Source organism: Dromaius novaehollandiae, chromosome 1, assembly GCF_036370855.1.
Source record: "Dromaius novaehollandiae isolate bDroNov1 chromosome 1, bDroNov1.hap1, whole genome shotgun sequence".
Lineage (NCBI taxonomy): Eukaryota > Metazoa > Chordata > Aves > Casuariiformes > Dromaiidae > Dromaius > Dromaius novaehollandiae.
This window is the reverse complement of record NC_088098.1, coordinates 38,869,760-38,890,539: the sequence shown is the minus strand read 5'-3', so window position 1 is coordinate 38,890,539 and position 20,780 is coordinate 38,869,760. Positions and strand designations below refer to the sequence as shown.

At 44.6% G+C, this 20,780-nt stretch overlaps 2 long non-coding RNA genes and 1 other non-coding gene across 3 annotated transcripts; 2 read left to right on the top strand and 1 right to left on the bottom strand.

Moving 5' to 3' along the window:
• Window positions 1–1,987: 1,987 nt before the first annotated feature.
• Window positions 1,988–17,309, top strand: LOC112983305 (uncharacterized). Its single transcript, XR_010388462.1, has 4 exons — window positions 1,988–2,001; window positions 8,679–8,800; window positions 15,045–15,220; window positions 15,577–17,309. It is a non-coding gene; the product is annotated as an uncharacterized LOC112983305 (transcript).
• Window positions 9,399–10,406, top strand: LOC135327898 (uncharacterized). Its single transcript, XR_010388464.1, has 2 exons — window positions 9,399–9,785; window positions 9,920–10,406. It is a non-coding gene; the product is annotated as an uncharacterized LOC135327898 (long non-coding RNA).
• LOC135327897 (uncharacterized) lies at window positions 12,821–15,054 on the bottom strand. The gene is made up of 3 exons (XR_010388463.1): window positions 14,961–15,054; window positions 14,421–14,616; window positions 12,821–14,151 (listed from the first exon to the last, which is right to left on the bottom strand). It is a non-coding gene; the product is annotated as an uncharacterized LOC135327897 (long non-coding RNA).
• Window positions 17,310–20,780: the final 3,471 nt, after the last annotated feature.

Below are 20,780 nucleotides of genomic sequence, written 5' to 3'. Positions count from 1 at the left end.
GTTGATAGGGTTTTATAAATATGACTTATCAAAGTTCTCAAAAATGTTTATTGATTCGGTAACTGTCTTTGGCTGACTTTTAACTGGAAAGATCAAATTATTATAAACATGTGGCAAACAACTCTAAGCATCTTGGAAATGTATTATGGTGAACCATAGAGGAAATATAGTGAATTTTGTCTTCTAGAGTTTTATAACAGTGTATGCCTGAGGTTAGAACTGGGTCCCAAATCAGCAGTGTTGGCAAACTGTGTTTAGTATCTCATAAATTATAAAGCTTTTTAACAATTTTGCCTTTACATTTTGGTGCTGTTCAGGTTTATAGCAAAGTCTGAATCTGCATTGAAATGCAATTATACTTAAGAAAAATAAATTGCTCATCGTTATTCCCTCTGGATTTCTGGCGTCAGAATGAGTGGGTGTTAACATCAGAAGTTAGAATAAATGCTACTGCTTTGAAATGCTGCCTCTACAGCTCCTAATGTTATTGCACTTGTCATTGTGAGTGTACTAAATGCTCTAGTTTTGAGCTTATAATAAATCTGTTCCACTTACAAAGGCACTCACATCTGTAGAAGAAATGTGTATGTGTGTACCTTTCTTTAGTTTCCATAGTTGTGACTTGTCATATTTTCTCTCACTAATTTTCCTTCCTTGCACTGTTTTGAAGTGCCATGTGACACTGGCCATTATTTATGCATGTATTTTCCTTAATGGTTGAGAGCTGTCATGTTCTGGTAACATCTTGGGTGCCAGAATCTCTCTTGACTTATTACTTATCTGTTCACATATATTTTAACTGCCCTGTTCAAAAATAGTTGTAATGAAACACAGTCATGGAACAATTCAATAGAGAGTAGCAGATATGAATATTCAATTTAAAGAAGGCAAATGATGAGGACTTTTAAAACTTTTCAACATAATAAGCAGCAGAAAATTAAAATCTTAAAGTTGATGATAACTGGATCCTCCTAAAATGGTTTTTACTTACCAGAAATTTCTGGGATGGCTTTATAGTTGGTCAGTATCATCATATACGTAGTTTGCTATTATTGATATAATCAGGGCAATGGTGAGATAGCAACATACATTTCTAGTAAAAATAACTAACCAATAGTTGGCCTTCTATGGGAATAATTGTCAAATATAGTGAGATACTAGGCATTGGCTAGAGCAGGAGACAGAGATTAAGACCCCAGGCTTTTATCAGAGCTGCCACTAATTTACTGCAAAGCCTGAGGTAAGTCACTTAATGCCTCTATGATTAATTTTTCATCATGAGATAATAGAGGGCTTTATATTTATAAAGGTTTCAGGCCATGCTTTAAATCTCTGGGAATCCAAAAATGGATGCATGTGCTATCACTTCTTGTTAGAAAATAAATAAAATGTACTGGACCTCCTCTCAGTCTGTTGATTATCTTTTTGTGAAGTATAGAAAACTGTTTTTGCCAGAATCACAGATGCTGTATATTTTATTCTGATTTTTGCCTCTGACTACTGTAGGAAAACTGAGATTTTAATAAATAAGCAGAAACAACTTCTTAAGTTCCTTTCTGTATTACTACAGAAAAAAATCCCACACATCTTCGTGATTTCTGCATGCAGTATGGTGAAATGTTTAAAATGCAGTGGTTTTAAGGAGCACTTCCCTTTCCCCTGATGCAGCCATATATTTGTTCTTCAGTTTACTGACGCACTAAATATGTCTTGAACTCCAAGCAACTTGGAACAAATTGTAATCGGAGTATCTGGCATAAACAACAAGCCTTAGTAGGAACATTCCCATGTGTTATATTCCGTACTCACAGTGGTAATTAAATACAAACAAAGTGACACTTAAATCTCATTTCCTTGTCTTCAGGTTCATGAGAGACACAAAGCTGGTACATGTATTGATGATTTCTGAAAGGAGCAAAGAGGAGCCCATTTCCCATCCGAGCCAGCCTTTCAGCAGGGATGAGCTGCCTAGCCATGCGTCCCGAGCTGGCTGAAGGAGGGGTATGTGTAGTCTTTTTCCATATGCCTCTCCTGCTACAAAATATGCCCATGGCTTATCAGATGGTGAGCGCTCTTCTGGCTGTATGAGACAAGGAAAACACACACAGAGTCCACAAACCAAGCAAGCGCATGTGCTTCCTGTTGTGTGGTCTAAAGTATACCTGTCACGTGCTGGGAGGCAGCCGCCGTTTGTCGGGTGGCAGGTGCGTGTCTGCTCGCACAGTGAAGAAGGGGCTCCTTAGCACAGTTAATCCAGTTCACTGTCTGCCATCAGGAAAGAGCACGGTAGTGTATGGAGCTCCAGGTTGCATGGAATACTTCTGAACCAGACCCTGCCTGGTGCAGGAGATTGTACAACACTGATTCATTTCTGTGACTCAGGAGCCACTGGATAGCCCAGTGGTTTGAATGTAGACAGAAGCACGAAGGAAGATCTAAGGAGCTGTGTAGGGAGGACCAAAACAGATTTTCTTTTAAAAAGTCTTGAAAGAAAGCTTTAAACTATGACTCAAAAAAAGAAAAAAGTAAGTGAAAAACACAGATATGATAATAAGTTTTGGAAAGAGGACATGGACCCATTTTTTTAATTATTCAGTGAGGTCAACAGCAATAGATTTAGGTCTTGATCCACCGAAATAGGTGCCTAAAACAGGGTCTAGGTGAACTTTGGATGCCTGATCCGATACTGTGACTTTCCTACCTTGCTACAAACACTGCTGTTGCACAACTCTGGAGCGGGCTGAAGACCCTAGACACCTCCCTCTGTGATTTTTAAAGTACTCCAGGCACATAGGTCCAAAAAAGCACTCAGGCTCCTAAAATGTGATGTAGGCAGAACACACTGCCTGCATTTGAGAGCAGGTGAATCCCCTGCTTTACCTAAGCCATGGGACATGTGCAGGCTTGCAGTGCAGTGCAGTGCAGAAATGCACAAGCCAGCCCTGACCTCCCTTGTTTGGTCTACTTGGCAGGACACAGCTCTGGGCAGAGATGTAAGCACACTCCTGGAAGAGACGTGGCTGTTCCTGTGCATGTGGCACCATGCACATGCGGCTGTGCTGAGGTCTGCGCTGATATCACTGAATTGGTTCTAGGCTCTGGAAAAGTCAGCAAACTCAGAGGTTTCTGCTTTAGCATGCACAGCTGGCTGCTGATGCTTGGGATTTTGTCACAAAACATATTTAGAAGCCGAAGTTTATGATGCTGGACATAACTCCCATCTCAACTGAATGGAACATTCAGTCATCTGTTTTCTGCTCATGGTCACCTGGATTCACAAAGAAACACACCCAAATCTGCACCCAAATCCCTGGGAGGGCCTGAGCTGTTCAGCCTATTCTTAATATACTCCTACAGAATTTGATTCAGCACAAAGTCCTTTCTGATGGTTAAGGAATCCAACCTGACAACTAATGGCATAGCACAGCAGTTTGCCTATAGTCTGAGCCTCACTGGACTCCATCACAGCCTACAGAAACACTGTCAAGAATAGGTTCAGTTGTTTTTTTATCTAAAACTTTAGGCTCACCATCTAAAGCTGCCAATGCTTGCAGTCAAGTAAAGATCATCATACTACTTTTGGAGAGCTAATCAGTGGGAAACTGTTCTCTGTTCTTTAGCAGCACTATACTCAGCATGTTTGTGGCCACACAACAACATTTCTGAGCTTGCAGAGCTGTCCAGAGCTCCAGTGCAGTATTTGTTTGGTGTAATTGTGTTCAGTTCAATTATATGATCTTCTCCATAGCAGACTGTCTAGGAGTGTTGTCATACAGGCCTGCCAGTCACTGGATCTGCCTCCTAAAAACAACAGGGGAAAGCTATATAGAAGGTCACTGCATAGGAAGCCCTGTCTTTTCCTTCTATGCAGCCATTTATTTTAATTTATTAGTTCCTTAATCCAAGTCCAGGTCTAATTTTTGAGGGAACAACAGATGCTGACTTGTTATCTACAGTGTGTCATTTGGTTTAGTGGGAGAGAGCACTAAGTGTTCCACTGACTGCCTGTGTAACACTGTACGATTATTAGAATAAACCGGATAGAGATGAAGACCATTCAGTGCACTATAGGTGTCACATTATTCCAAGATACCTTTGCGTTCATCTTCAGCACAGGAGAAAAGTGTGATATAATAAACTGCCAGTAAAAATGTCTGTGATTCTACTTTGACTGCTCAGCTTTAACAATCCTCATGAAATAGTCTACACTTTGGAAGACTTATTACTTCCATTAAAATAATGAGTCTTATATATACGTATTTTTCATTTATCTCTGGAGTTTTATCTCTTTCTCCATAGATATTGGAGGATAAGTTTCTTGAAAATACCAGAAAAATTGTGTTTACACTAATAATGGGTCCTACTCAGACCTCTAGGTCAAAATAATACCATGTACTTATTTGGGTATCCTAATCCACACTTTTTGAATTTCAATGCATCAACCCTAATTTACACAGGAGAAAGAAGTAATTTTGCTCTGATTTTGTCCCATGGTGCCAAAAGCCACCATTTTTTGGTACCAGGAGTGATCTGAGTTGCTTGAGTTGTAAGCTGCATACTATCTAATATACTTTCTATTGCACAGGATGCCATTTCTATAGCAATTCTTGTGCTCTGCAATGTGTAGGATATTGTATCTTTATTCATGGATTCCAATAAACAGTGTAACCTGAGATGTGCTATGTTGTCGGAAGTTCTGACTTTGAACTTCAATTTCCACAGCTACTTTGATAGAGCATCCTAGCATCAAGGAAAAGGACAGAGATGTATGACTGTGTGAAAAAGCTAACTAATTATCCTGAAGGTTATGTGGGAAAGTCAGAGAGAACTGAATCATGTGCAGTTAGCAATTGAAACCCCAATTTTCTTTTAAGAAAGGTTGATACATATTGTTGCTCATAAAGCAATCGGCAGATTTTAGTTAAAATCCAACTGCTGCTAAAAGGAAATTTACTGGAGAGCCACAACCACACCAGTGTGCAGGTGACATTAAATGTCAGAGCAGTGATGGAATTGGGAAGGAGGGGAAGCTTTTTTTGGCTCTGCCATGCCCAGGAGAGACTGGTCTCATGCCCCTGGTTACACATAGCTGGAAAACTGCCTTGCCTTACTGCATGTTGAAAGAAGACACTTGCAGTGATTTGTCCTGATAAATAAAAATCAAATTCCAGAGCACAAATGGGAAAGATACAAGTACACACTCGTGGAGTCTAAACTCTCCTGTGTGTTTGGTGAAAAGGCAACCTCTTTCAGGTTTTATGTTTTATTTATTTATTTGATGAAGTCAAGATAGACCGTAAAACATGTTCCCATGGGACAGAGGTTTCAAAGATTCAGGTTTATCCGTCAAAGGACAGTTAAGAAGGGCTGGTCCTAAACTCAGTAAAGTTGATGAAATGCTTCCATTGACTCAACAGATTTGAATTCAGACCATTAAGTGATGTGAAATGGGACTAGGAGTTGGGGACTGGATGGAAGGGGCTTATTTGCATTTGACTCTGGTTTCATTAAGAGTGCCATGCTTGTAACCAGCCAGGGATATCTGCTCACTGCAAGGCAATGACTCCCAGTTCCTGCTGAGCTGCCAAAGCTGCGGGAGCCAGAATGGGCTTTCTTTCAGAGACAAGCTACCTATGCTCCCCATGCTGCAGTGGCCCCCCACGCTGAGGTTGGCAGTCTCTCTTTGATTGCTAGGAGCTACTCTAGAAAGCCTTCTACAGGAGAAAAGTTTTAAAAAAAGAAAATGAAACAACAACACTTCAAAGTAATAAGATGTTCACCCCAGATACCATGTCTGCTTCAAGTGTCCTGGATGCTCCTGAGCAGCAGGTGCCTAAAAAGCCTAGCTCCACTCTATCCCCTTTTTACCCCAAATGAAGGGAGGACTCTTTCTTTCTTTAGAGTCCCTCTTTCCTATCCTAGATGTTGCATCACAACATGTGATACCATGTTAAGGCATTCCCACGTTGTAGGCCTGCTTGAAATGCCACCACATGCTGATGGAGGAACCAGGACTCCCAAGAAGGTTTGCAGACATTTCCTTGTGAGATGTAAATCCAGAGATACAGATCTGGGGAGCCCTGTGGGCTGAGCCACTACTGGTGTCGTTAGGCTCTAGCATCCTTCTTCATTCCCGCTTCCCTCCTTTATTGTTAATATTATTTTGTCTGTTTGCCAGCAGCTCTCGCTGAAGCATTTGGTCTTCTCCAGACTGCTACTTGCTTCTGCTTCCTTCAGTTCTTCAAGGCTGAGGTTACTTTTTATTTAGAAGAAAACCAGTTGCAAAGGAGGGAACAACATTTTCTTGTGGTGGGCAAGGGTTTGTTTTACAGATTTTTAATCCCTGCTTCTGGTCAGATTTTAAGTATGAGAGTGTAATTGCCACAGGCCAGCTGGGTATGAGGGAACTCTCCATATTTATCATAGCAGTTATGCAGTAACCTAGATTAGTTATGCAGTAATCCAGATTTTGGATGTAAGACAGAGGCAGACTGCAGGGCTGTTTTTCCCTGCTGTCTGGGCAGGCTGCCTCTCAGCTCGCATTACCTCCGTGTAAGACAGACTGGCACAGCTCTAGTGACAACTAAATATCACCAATGGGATGTGGAGGCGCGAAGAGCAGGTCACACAGTTAGAAATCTTCTGGTGCTCTCTAGTAAATGCAAGCCAAGAAAGGCATGTGCTTTCTCATGATTGCATAGAAGTCAACTGCACAGAAAAGGCACACAGTTAAAATTCGTATCTGTATATAATCAGTTAGGCTGTTCCCCTACTGAATTTTTCCACTTTTCTACTTGGTTTGTGTACAGCTTTCATTTAATGTTTTTGATTTGTTCCAAATTGTGGTCTCAGTACAGCTGGTGATAGAAAGAAATATAGCGGGGAAGAAAGTTCCTTCTGGAAGAAGGCAACTGATCAAGAATAATGACTACCCTGCAAGAAGCAGTAAGGGAAACTGAAACTCTTCTTTTGATAATGCTGTAAATTTGGCAGCTTTTAAATTGATGATGACACTTTAAATTAATCAAGCTTTTTTTTTTTTTTAATAAATAATCCATCAGAATGCCAAAGTACCTTTGGAAATAACAGCATTGTGACATTAAGTTCATCTAGAAATAACAGGGAAACATACAGCCTACCTGTTAATTGTTTTACTTTGATGTCTTTTGCTGATATTGAGAGATTAAAGGAGCTAACTAATGATTTCAATTACTTGGGTATAAATCCAGAAAATGACAGTGGAGTTGCTTCAGATTTACATAAGTATAAATGAGATTTCAAGAAAAGTTTGTGTAGATTCCTTTCAGGCTTTATATCTAATTATTGTAATTAGCCTCTCAATTCAAGGGTCTAATTTCCATTGCAGTTAATGAATTGCATTTATCCATGGTGACTAAACTATCTTGCTATTTTTTAGGGTATATCCTAAAGACTCCTAATGAGAAAAATAGACTTATAGTTCTCCAGCTTCGTTTTTCCAAATATAAAGCCTATATATAGTATGTATTCTACAGAAAATGCGGCAACAGGGATTAGTAATTCATGAATAATGTGGCCCATTTACAATCTTGACAACAGAGAATTCACTGTGGCATAGAGAACAGAAAATGCAGTTGACTTTCATGCATTTAAAACAATAAGGAAAAAGGCTTAATCCAGGTTAGAAACACAAATGCTCCCTAAGTTCAGTTAACACTGATGGAAATGTTTAATATTAGCTAAGAAATAAGTTGAAAACTGAATTTTAAAAGGCTGAAAAATAATCAATAAAAGCACAAATTTATTAAAATGTTGTAATTGAAAATAAAGTCGTACTGTGCAATAAAGCTGTCATTAGCCAAAAGAGCTATTTTAGAATGACCTTCCCAAATGCATGGTTTGTATTTGTTTGTCATTGCTTTAAATCTGTCTCAGTCTTTCTCGAGAGGTAGTGCGTTGTCACCGTGAGCAGCCTTTAGAGTCTGCAGTGTTTTTCAGCAGTTGATGATTTTCACATGCAGTTTTCTTTTAAAATAAATCTCAGTGCTAAGCACAGGATCTCTGATCCCACAAGACTCATTTAGAAAGGATGCTCTTGCATTTTAAGCTTGACACCCTTGGTGGAGAGGCAAATGAGAGTAGACCAGTGCTCCTAAATACGGCTTCTGTGTATTATCAGTGAAGGAAGGAGGACTTCTCCAGCAGCTGCCAGGAGGTGCCCCAGGCCATACAGTGACGGCCATTGGCTCTGGGCAAGGACGGCAGAGCACACACTACACTCCCATGGAAGGACATGGTGCTGAGTAGCCACCACCATGTCACATGGTGCTAAAGTGCTGCAACTTCTCTATGCCTTGCTAGTTGTATGGTCCTCCAGTGCCAGCAAAGGAACAGTAAGCTTCAAATGTCCTGAAACTATCTAGTAAGCTGCTGAAACAAATAGCCTTTAAATGACTAGCATATATCCTGTTCTTGAGATGTATACTTCAAGCGCTTTTTTTTTCTGTGTTGCCATAAAGTAATTTGGTAGCTCTGCTGAGGATTACTGTCTTTCCCAGCAGCGGTGATGAACAGTCCCCGTGAATTAAACAACAAAAGAACTCCTACTCATGGTCCTAAAATATTGCATACTATATCCTCAGTAGGTAAGACAGAAACTGGCCCTTTCTCTAATTGCAGCCTCTTTTTGTTCTCCCCAGCCTGTTTCTTAGAGCACAATGTGATATTTAAGCCTGCCTCCATGCATCAGTTCAACCTACTCTTCCTCTAATGCGACGGTTCTGGAAAATTTGAAGTTGGTCTAGCTGCTCCTTCAGTACCTGTGAGTAAGAAAAGATATTTGTTTGCTTCCTTCTGTTCTCTGATTGATATAACTCCGCTCAGTTTTGGCCTTTGAGATTCATTGTGTACCTCTGCTTTGCTTCAGGTATGAATTGATCTCAGCAGGCATTTACCATTTGGTATGCTACGAAGCATTAGATATTATCCGTAAGTGCTGCACAGAAATTTGCAGCAGTTCAGTAAACAGCTTACGCTGCTGCTGTGTTGAAAATGACTCAGAGCTATATAAATGAATTGTTACTAAACAGCAGGATATAAACTAGGCCTTTCTTTACTCAACAGAATCACATAAAGCAACTTATTGCTGGAAATATTTCTCTCTCTGGCCTTTTCTTCGCTGCTAAAAGAGGTGCATTCTTAATAGCTGTTAGATATCCAAACCACAAGCATACTCAAAACATAATTTGCCTTTTTTATTGTAGCGTTTTAATCTGTTAAAATACAAATTTTAAAAGCCACATTTTTTCCTAGTGTGGTTTTGTTCTTTGTGTTTCGAGCCCATCAGCTTTATCTTTGGAGAACCCCAAATCTGTATTTTTGCCCATTTTTGTTTGTCTGTTTGTTTAAACCTGTTAGGTGAAATCTCCCAGGCTTCTTGCCCTGGAATCTGCTAATAACCTGCATCCGTATGTCCCACCGAAGAAAATGGACGAAAACTGCAGACGAATCTCTCCTCGAGGCCTAGATGCTAAAGCTGGCCGAGTTCAGCTAATAACCCAGCCACGGGTCCGTGCTGTTATCAGCTGGCTCCAGCCAAGCAGCTGACTCCAGTGTTACACTTGCTTCGCCCTGTGTGGGCTGATAAGAGAGCAGCTGCCTGATCTTCGCTGGGATGACGGGAGTTTGATTTATCACTGTGCTGAAGTAACCCTTGATATTTGAAAAGTACAGATATAGATTTGCTGCTCAAATCTTCAGCCTTTCCTTTGTTTAAGCCTTGGATTAAACAACAGGAATCTCCTCAGGTGTGTGTGCATCGCATAATAAATGGAAAGTGGGCTCCAGTAGTATTTTCCATTTCTTATAGCAGAAGCCTCATTGTGCCTCACCTTCTCACCTGGTTCTCTGCCTCTTTACGTTTTTGCCTCCTCCCATCCAGCATACCACTGGATCCCATCCCTGGCTGACCCTACTACCCGGCACTCGAGCCTTTGTGGCCTGCTCTCAGAGACCCTAAAGCAAAACATCGCTGGTCTTTCTTGTTCTCGTCACTAACCAAAGCTTTTCAGCCAGGAGGTCAGCTTCTGCCACATCACGAAGAAACATTCTTCCGACTCTCAGCTCCTCCTCCTGAGGTTTGCCGCCTGTTTTTCTTCAGAGGCAAAAGGGCTACAGTAGCGGCAATAAGAGGACAGCTTCTAGTTGTTTTCTTTAACGTGACTGTGTCTTTTGCTTTTGTTATAATGTCAGTAACAACTGCATTTCAAACATTTTTCTATCCAAGATTATTTCTTATCATGTTTAGTGACCTTGTGGTATTGCTTGGTACTATATTCATCTCACAAGGGGAGGGATGAAGGGGCAGAGAGCGGAGTGTCTCACCTGAATTCAGGGACCCATAATCAAATAAACAAGTCTCAACAGCCCCAACTGTTTTGAACTCGTTTCCTGCAATACCCCTGCAGACAGAAGGAGGCTTCTTGTCCAGCCTTGTCATTTGGTTGGAAAATGCCAGACAAACCTAAATACTCAAGAGGGAGCAGGGGACGGCAGAAGGAGAAACTTGAAATTACCCATTTGAGCAAGGGACTCTCCCAAGAGTTCATTAGCCTTTGACAAGCCCGCTGTGCTCGCTGGTGTGGTTCTTGTGCACTGCTCTCTACTTCATGAGGTCCATCAGGGATACCGGGCATTCGGCTAATTGGGGAGTTGCTGGGGAAATGATTCACAGCAGGGGATGTAACCTAGATTCAGATCCAGGGGAATTTCTGATGCAGATACACTGAGTTTTCTATGAACTTGCCATACATTGCAGCCTCTTAATTTATTGAGTTGAGGGTCAAAGTCCTTTTTCATTCACTTCTCTTGCTGGAGTCCCTGTTGATCCTGGACATGATTGTCTCTCTAGCACTGCTCTGTCACCCAGCACACAGCAGCTGAACTTTTGATAGTAATTGAGCTCTTTTTTGTCACAAGTACTTATTTATTCTAGGGTTTTTGTCTACTCCTACTAATTGTCTTGAACAGGTATTTTCAGCCACGTATTCTCCTTCCCTACTTTTAATTAAAGATTTATGTGAAGCCACTTTTTCACATGTCTAAAGAAGAGTTTGTCCTGTTTAAATTTTTGTTTTTAATCGCCACAGTGGCCTTCTCCTGGGTGAATGTGTCTAGTTGCTTTTTGGACCATTTTTCTTCTGCATCTCCAGAGCCCCCTGAGGCAGCATGTTCTATAGTTCAGCAGTGAGTTGAAGGAAGAACCATTTCCTTTATTTTATGTTAACTTTGTTGGCAGGCTATTTTCTGTCTGTCCCTTGGTTCTTCTAGGGTGAGAAATAATGAAATGTGCACTTTATTCACCTTCTCCCTGGCACTAGGAATTGTATAGACATCATATCCCTTCTTCTCCAACAGAAGAGGCTAGTCTTTCTCCTACAAAAACCTTTCCATGACTCTGTTCATCATCGTCACCTTTTTCTTTTATTTTTCTTCTTTTTTCTTTTTCTTTTTTTCTTGTTCTTTTTCCTTTTCCTTTTCTTATTCTCTTTCTTTTTCTTTTTCCTTTTTCTTTTTCTTTTTCTTCTCTTTTTCTTTCTCTTCCTCTGTCTTTCTTTCTTTTTCTTCTTGTCTTTCTCTTTCTTTCTCTTTCTCTTTCTCCTTCTCTTTCTCTTTCTTTCTCACTGCCGCTGTGTATGTATATTTTAAAAAGAATTGATCAGAACAGTGCATGGTATCCAAGGCATGAGCATGTCTGGGCTTTTTGTGGTCATCAGATTGTATTTTCTGTCTTCCTTGTAGCTAACGTTGTTTTGCTTTTTACTGTCACTTAACACTAAGCTGACATTTTTAGTGTTCAAGATTCCCAGTGCCTTGGAAATCTCTGTCCTTAGAGCTAGCAGGTGATTTACTGTCAGCGTTGTGGATGGATAGCTATGCACATCTTTGTGTGTGTGTGTGTGTGTGTGTGTGTGTGTGCACGTGTAATAGCACTGTGCTTACAGTGTTGAATTTCATCTGTCCCCTTGCTCCCCTGCCATTCGACACCCTGGAGCTGTGATCTGCAGCTCTTTGTGGGCAGCTTCAGGCTGAGTGATGCTCCCTGGTTCTGAGCAAGGCCCTTGTCAGGGGTTACTGTATATTGTGCCCTCAAAGCCTGGGCACTAGCTGCTAATGGTAGGCATGAACTTATGGCAGGTTGCACCTGACATTATTCAACTGCAGGGATAGGCACTCACGGCACTCGCATGTTTTACCACCTTTTAGTTGGGGGAGTGGGGAATGAACAAAAATATCACACATGCTGCTGTGTCCTTGTGGTGTTTGGGAGGAATACCATCTGAATGAGTTTGTGACATGAAAATGAAGTCCCTCTGGGCTCTTTGGGAAAGGGAGATGTGCACTGTGGGCAAGTGCCAATTAGTGCTGTTCACCCAGCTCTTTGCTTGTACCTTGAAATGATTATGATGCTGAGGAAAAACTGATAGGGTTTTTGCTAACTAGAAATGCTGCCACAGTACTATAGGAGGTTGTGCCGTTGTCAGTGGAGGTCGTTCTGATTCAGTCTGGGTGTGTAGGTGTGAGCGCTGATCCTCCAGGTCCTGGAGCTGCAGTCAGTGACTACACGCATGAGTAAAGCTGCATTTGTGCTTATGGCCTGGGCCATTCCCACCTAATCCTGCTGCTATGGACCACGAACACTATAAACCAAGACCAAGCAATCCAGTAACAAAAATTTTCTGTCACTATAACATCAGGCTTGCCTGTAGCAGGTGCTCCTTTGAGGTGCAGGTTGTTCCACGGTAATATCCGCTTTGTGTTTGTTGAGCAAATGCGAGTGCTCAGCCAGTATTGCACCTGTCCTCCCCGCTCTGTGCCTCTGGACTGACTGGTCTGCTGCCACCTTTCCACAAGCTCTTATTTAGAAGGATCGTATTCTCCCCACCCACGATGCCCCCACCTTTACACAAGCCTTCTCTGACCATTTGACCATTGTTTTGGGGACACCCTGACTTCTGCTAAGCGCTGCCACTTCAAGCATTTAACGAAGGCTTTGATGCAAAAGTCTCAGTTGCCCATGGCCCTCCCAGCAGCTACTGGGAAGAGAGACGCTTCTGAAGGGTGACTTTGCTCTCCTGTGAGCCCAGTCACCCCTTGAAGGGTCCCTCTCTTACCACTGCAACATGGGCAGGTTATAAATTCTTCTTAGCTCTCTGTTAAGTGCCTGTAGATGGGATGAATACAGCCTCTTTTTGATTATCACACAGAAGTGCCCTATCATTTTTGGAATAAAGCCAAACATTGAATTCTTCCAGAGAAAAATAAATCTTTGGGGTTAATTAATATCTTTCTTACACTAGCATAAATCTGCAGAAGTCATTAGAGCACAGTAATAAAATGAAAGTCAACCACCTTATTCTGAGGGAGGAGAAAGTCTTTGGAGGATTTTTATTCCTCATTTTGATTTTTTCCCTTTTTGGTTTTTATTTAATTCTTTTCCCAACAGATAACTGAAGGTTCCAAACAAAATTTGCTCTGCACGAATGAATCACTGTCACACTTTTTCTCCCTTCCTTGAAGAAATGTTATAGGATGAACAAAGATGTGCATATTGAGTAATTAGAAAGCAACGAAAAAGAAAAGTGAAATAAGTGAATCCTACTAGCTATTTTCAGCTGAGAAAACTGCTCTGAGAAAACAGTTGAGAAAACCAAAAATTTCCCTGAAAAGTGGGCATTTCTTTCCTGCAAACTTCAGGTAGATTATTGGTGTGCAGACAGCAGACTCGGCAGTTACAAAGACTGAGGTCTTACAGTTTCTCAAGTGAAGTAAGAGAGGAAAATACAGAAGAATCATGGAAAGCTGAGCAGTAAGGCAAACTCTGGAAAAACTATGTTCAGGAAGCTGACTTTATGTTACTTAGCTAACTTCTGCATGAGTAATTGGCATCGGATTGGTGACAGGTCATCTGCGAAAGAGGTTCTGACGAGGAGTGCTAGACAGGGTGGCTTCCTTCTTTTTTTTCATCTGGGCTGCTTATGGGTCATCCCCGCCTTCTGCACTTATGGCTCTTTTTTTTCTCGCTTTTTCCTTGCCTCACTTGTCCCTGGGATGACAAGCAGATGTTATGCTCTGTGAACTCGCCCACTGTAATGGTTTTTTCATCCTGTGAAACTGAATCCAGAAGAAAGCTGTAGGATAGCTGAACCAAAGGAATATATTTTCAGAAGCAACACAGAAATGGTGTCAGTGAGGAGAGCTGCTCCAGCTATGAGTGCGCAGGACCCAACTCTCCCCAGATCCTTTCCTCCATCTCTTCTGCTTCTACCACATAACCCTTAGATGTGGTAAAACTAGTCAACCACAGCCAACCTGCCAACAAGTTGTATTCCTCAATTTTGGTTTTAATAAAACTCTAGCAATAGTATTAAAGCACATCACACCTGTGGAGCAGTGGGGCTTTCTCCTCAAACACACGATGTGAGGTCAGTGCAGCTCCCTTCTGGAGTCTCTTGAGGCTCCTGGCCTGCCCCGGGGTGCCCGGCCTGTCTGAGCAGGAGGGTGAGCTGCAGCTTGCTGCCAGTCAGAAAGGCTTCGGCGTCTCCAGCAGTCTGACCTGCCCGGTCCATGGCTACCGACCTACAGAAAATATAAATCCAAATGAGCAACTTAAACCCAGTGCCCAATTCCCTTCCAGCATCAACTGGTTAAATAAGCATCCAGCATCTCTCTCTCTGAAGCACGTCCCCTGACTGATAACTTTTCACTTTCCCTGAATCCCGATGACTCAGCTGAACCGAGGTTTCCTGTTACAGCGTTCATTCGTCCGCGTGCTCTGCAAGGTGGGGTTGCAGTGCGGCTGCAGCGAGTGGCATGTATCCCTGAGCTAACCTTGCACTACTGGGCTCAGGTACCTCCGCTGCGGCAGCCGAGGTAATTAATGCTGAGCTTCGTGCTGTCACAGCTGCCCTACCATAATTTACCTGAGAGAGAGCCTTTAGCTGAGACTCGGTTATGCCTTTCTGTGCAAAATTCCTTTGTCTGAAATACCACTTGCTTCCCCCCAGCAGACTCTCGTTTCCACTGAAGTTGACGGGAGGGAAGAAATGCAGAGCTAATGGGATGTGTGCATGCCTGGTTCAGCCTTGCCGAGACCAGAAGAGTTAACGGGAGGACGTGGTTTGGCCCCCTGAGTCGGAGCGTGACACAACGCAGCCATCGATTTTGCGAGCCTGCCAGGAAGGTGATGTCAGTGCTGCATTACCGGAATCGCTGCTGCAGTTCCCCGGGGTGGCAGGGCGAGCACGAGCAAACAGGACCACGTGCCGCCTCTCCTGAGTTCGGGAGGGACGAGCACAGCCTAAACATCGCGCCGTCTCTCAGCCGCGCGTTCCAGCAAAGCCATGCAGCCCTGTGACTGACAGATGATGTTTGTGTCTGACTGGCCTTGAAAGCTTGGTAGTGCTCCAACTAAATATGTGATTTCCCAGTACAGGGGGAAATGGTTTAAGAAAAAGTAGAGGCATGTCTTTGGGGAGGGGAGGGGAAGGGAAGACACATAGGCTTCCTTAACTGAAATGTTTTCTTCTATCCATAAAGGTCTGGCTGATGCCTGTTTCCTGCACCTACATACCTCTTCAGTGGCAGCTCTTTAGTACGTCCCTGTGCGCCCTTAGCATCCAATCGGTATGAAAATGCGTTACGTAATGCTGTTTCCTCTTCAGCTTGTCAGCCCTAATGGGAAGCACGCGATGAACTTTGCAGATGTGGGCAAGGAGAGAGCCAGGAGCCGGTGCTGGGAGTGGGCTCACAGCAGCAGAGCAAAGCCGAGCGAGGAGTGAAGTACGGCTTGCAAGAGCCTCTCGTAAGGTACTCAGAGCATGTTTATTGGGAAACAAATGTAGTTTCTCTAAGACACACAAAAAAATTACAGCAGAACGTAACAGAACTCCTCAGGTAATACTTTCTTCAGCGTTCGCCAGATGCTGCCTTGACAGTAAAGCACTCGGGCTGGATGGTGCCTCAAGACCCAGCCCTGAGTGCAGGTTTGCGTGTGACCTCCACAGGTCCGTGATTAGCTCCTGGGATGGGAGAGGATTTTACTGAATCAGGATACTGATTGAGTATCCCCTCATACCCCACAGCAGTGAAAATTTGTCTTCTGCCTTCATGAGAAGGGGCACAACAACACCCCCGCACACAGCTTAGCTGCATTAGAGGCTGCCTAAAAAGTTCACCTTCACCTGCCTAAAAAGTTCAGCTCTGGGCTGAGCCTTTCCCCACGAGTCTCTCCTGTCTCAGGGCTGAGGAGGAAGGTACATGTTTCCATCACCTAGGAGCCGCCTGGAGGCTCAGAAACACGTGGCAACTGCCATCCTCTCCCTGTACGGCTCCACAGTCCAAGTCACTGTCTAGCCCAAGGCATGTACAAAAAGATATACATATATATATATATATATATATATATATACACATATCAGTGCCCTGCTGGTTCCCACAGCCTATTTTCATATGGTGAAGGTGTGCTGTAGATAGCGGTCCCTAGCAAGCAGGCTGAAAGCATGCGGATCTGCACTTTGAAGCAGTCTCAGCTGCGAGTGATTACGGAGCAGCAGGAAAACGCTGGATGGCACAGCTTTTCCGACAGCGTGAAAGCCTGCGGGAGAACCTGCCTCAGCCCTGCGACAGCGATAAGCGGCGCTCCCCGGTGCTCGTCTCCTCTGCCAGCCTACCCGTTTCTGAAGGCACTACTGAACCCGTAGTGAGCCAAAGAGCTCGAATGAAGTAATGTTATTTAGGAAGCCCTCTTGTATGTCCTCCTGATGTTTCTCCCTCAAGGGATCACAACACACTGGGGTCTTATTCAGTGTCGGTTTTGAACGGCAAGCCCTCTCGTCCCCCTTCTGCTCCCCCTCCACACACTGTCTCCTCCCTGCTTTCCAGACAAGGGGAGCTAAGGGAGGGTTCTGTGGCCAGGCAGCCGGGTAACTGGTTTCTTTTCCTGGGTCATTTCCATTCTCAGCATATCCAATATACAAAACAACAGATGCGCCCTAGAGTCTTGAGTAAAGTGAATGACGAAAAGAAATAGTTGTTGATGGAGGCCTCCCTCCGCTTCTCTGCACCTCTCGGATCTGGGCCTCCAGAGAAGGGCTGGCTTCACATGTTGGGAAAGCTGCTCCAGCAGGATTTGAATAAATACTGTGCTTTGAACCACGAAAAGACAACTGCAAAGGGAATGCCTCATATTGCAGCCTCTTACAGCAAACCCTCTTGTTCCTCTATACTTTGATCATAGTTATAAATGTATAATAAATTGTTCCTTCATCACAGTTGTAATGTGTGTGCCCTTTTGCAAGTAATGAAAGCATCCCTTCCCTAACACAACTCCTAAAGAAACTACAGGTGTGTGAATTCATCAAAATGTGGATTTGGGGATTAGCTTCAATGTATTATGCAAATTTACTCTCCTTTGTGCTCATTAGGGCCATAGTGATGGCACAACCATTGATGCTTAGGTGGAAATTATTGCGCAGCTCTGGGATGCCTGACTCACCCGTGTTCCCGCTTCATTTGCTTCCCCCAGCACTTAGCTGTTGTTGTGTCTGGGCTGCATTTTGTGTCCAGGCAGGGCTGGTCCTGCCTGTGCGGGTGCCTGGAGCAGGGCTCTAGGGGTGTCTGTCCACCCTGCATGGCTGAACGCAGGCAGCAACCCAACGCTTTCTTCAGCTCACAGGTACCTTCCAGAAGGCAAAGGAGATCAGTGATGGGGCAACTGCTTTTACTGATGTGTCATCTCAACTTGCTGGAGAATCAACTGCCTGATGGTGCAGAGGACCTGGCAGTGGGGGAGGACACACTACGCTTCAGCGGGCAGCCAGCTGGCTGCATCTGCCAGTTCGTGAGCAACGCTGTCATCCAGGGACACCTCAGCAGGTTTGAGGCAGTTCAGATGTGGGTATGCAATCACAGTTTGACTGGGCACTGCTAAATCAGCCAAAATACTTACGCACTTTTAGCACTGGACACAATGGACGTGTCATTTTTTGTCCATGGGGACACTGCACCTAGCAGCATGGACTTTTGCAGAGCAGCCTTGCAGTGTTATGAACTTGTTTGTACGAGGCTCCCCAGTGGGAGCCCTGCCACTGTTTCTGAGTTAACTGCTGCCCCGGGAATGGTTTTCTCTCATAGCACTGCTCCCCAGCCCCGTGGCTCTTTGCATCTTAGCAGCACCAGAGCACCCGCTGTGGTCCTCACACAAGAAGGGTTCTGGGGTGTGTGCATATCCACATGCAGGTATAAGTATGTATGTATATATGTGTGTATGTATATGTGTATATTTATAACAGCAGTCTGATCTGGCCATGCAGCTTGATATCCTCAGTCCTGATGAACAGCTATCCCTTCTGCACCGGGACAGGATCTGGGAGAAGACTAGTACCTGGGGGCAGAGGTGGGGATGCAAACATGGACGATCACCAGAGAAAACATTTCAGTACGGGTCACAGAAGCACCATGGAGACCTATGCAAGGCTTACGACTTGTTTCAGACAGAAAACAAACACCAGGAGTGAGTTAGCTCCAGAGTTTGAAAAGGGGAATGCCATGCCAGACGGGTTATGTCTTTCAGTCTTGCAGCAGGAGTGAGGATCTTTTGTATCAGCCCATCTTCAGGGGAGTCCCAGCAGTGTCGTCAGGGTGGCTCTCAGCCTGCTTTGTGGGGCTAGAGGGGCTTGAGACCTGGCCCTGGGCACCATATAACACTGCCAGCAGCAGGGGCAGCGGCAGTGGGTGCAGAGACGGGCTGTTACGCTCTCTAAGGGGGATTCACCTGTCTGTGGGTCACCTGAGGTAATTCTTGTGCTGCCCTGCTGAAGCTGAGCCCAGACTTTGGCTCCTAAAATCACGCATATCCAGAGGACCGGCTCTTGCAGAACATCTTCTGGCCGGATCTGAGGTGCAGCATGTGCTGAGCGTCACCGAGGCAGCCAGATCTCCTGACTGGCTGCCCAAGTGCCTGTGGTTTAATGCTGCTCTCACGATCTTGGGAGAAGAGTCATTCCAGCTCTTGCAGTATAGATTTTCTGGCATATGCCAACTATGCAGATATTGCTTCCATTAATCAAAGACACTGCTTGCCTCAGGGAGAGGAGATCAGGCTAAGCCATTTCTCCCGACACACAGTGATCCCTGCCAAACCTCCTGCTCCCAAGAAGATGAGTCAGTGATATTTGGTTTGTCCCTAGGTCCAGTGTGACACAAGCAAAAGCAGCAAAACAACAACAAAAACCCTCGGACCCTAATGCTAGTCCAGAAACATCCCTAGGCAATATCAGGATAGGCTCAAGGTTTCGTTAGCTGCTTGTTTCACTTTAGAAAGTGGAAAAAAATGCACAAGTGCCGATGTGGTGGCTGAGATTTCAGCCAAGCATTGGGTCTTCCCCCTCTCCCCTCCTTTCACCACCCCACACTGTGCCCCGGGGGGCTCCCTTGGGCTGTGGCAGCAGAGCTGAGATTCAAGGCCAGAGATAGGGGCTTTCTTTGGCACTAATTCAGCTCCTGCAGAAGTGAAAGTCCTTTCCACAAGATGAAGTCCAGAGCGAATATACTCACCCGGAGGCTGTTTGCCTGCTTTCAAATGGTGGAAGACGTGCCTGTCTTTAGCCAGGGCTTTGCAGCCATCAGGGCTGCGGAAGAAGAGCCCATGGATCAGCCGGGGCTTGCAGAGACATCTGCTACAGCTCCTGCATTGCCCCAGGGCTCACACCTTCCCCTCCTGCCTCCATTGCAGAAAATCCTCCTCACACAGCTAGACCAGCAAGGCAGAGGACGGAGCAGCAGGCGAGTGCCACAGGCTCAGCTGGGAGGCGAGACTCAAGAGCGAGTGTCCCCTCTGAAAACTAGGTGAAATGCAAAACGTACAGTCCTGAAACCCTGATGGGGGTAATTCACCTGGCAATTTAAAGGTTCACTCTAAAGAAGTTGGGCTGGCCGTCTTCAGAAAAATCAGCCTGCAGCTGGGGGTTTCCAACTGCAAACACGGCCTAAGCCCACCTAACGCATTCCTATCAAACTGCTGTGCGTACCCTGGTGATTAATTACCAGGAGCTGTCATTAGGGGCCTCCAGCTGTAGGACGAGTGTGCCACCACCATCAACAAGCGGCAGTCCGGCAAGCTTAAACAGGCTTCACCCAGGCTGCCTTCCACAGCAGTGTTTGCTGGCCTGGAAAAGGAAAAAAAAAGAATCACTTAAGGGTTTTTATTTATTTAAGTAATTCCCTGTGTTCTTGTGGACGTTAATGCACCTTAAACCCACGGTCTCCCAGAGCTCTTCTCACATGGTACTGACTGAGTGCCCTGGGAAAACGAGCAAAGATTCAGCTTGGCTGTGGGGACGGGCTGGCAGTAACGTCACCCTAGCCCAAATGAACGGCAGCTGGGAAGGTCGAGGTTGAGAAATGCCTGGGGTCTCCGGCGGGTCTCCGGCTGAGAAACGGGGACTCCCGCTTCGTTCAGGAGCCTTCTCCCAAGGCAGCCCACAAGCATGAGCACCCTCAAGGCAAAAGCACGGCAGCTTCCAGGCCCTTCGGTTTTATTGCAGGGTGAGCTTGCCAAGGCTGCTCGCGGTTCCTGGCAGAGCTTGTCCTTGTCCTCAGTGCACATTTCTTCCAGGATTGCTTATGCTGGCTTTTCACTTTCAGGGTAAAAAACCCAGCAGCAACAACAAACCCCCAAAACAGAAGAGCAAGCTCTGCCGCCTTTTGCCTAACAGAACCCTGCACTTTCCTCCCATTCCCTG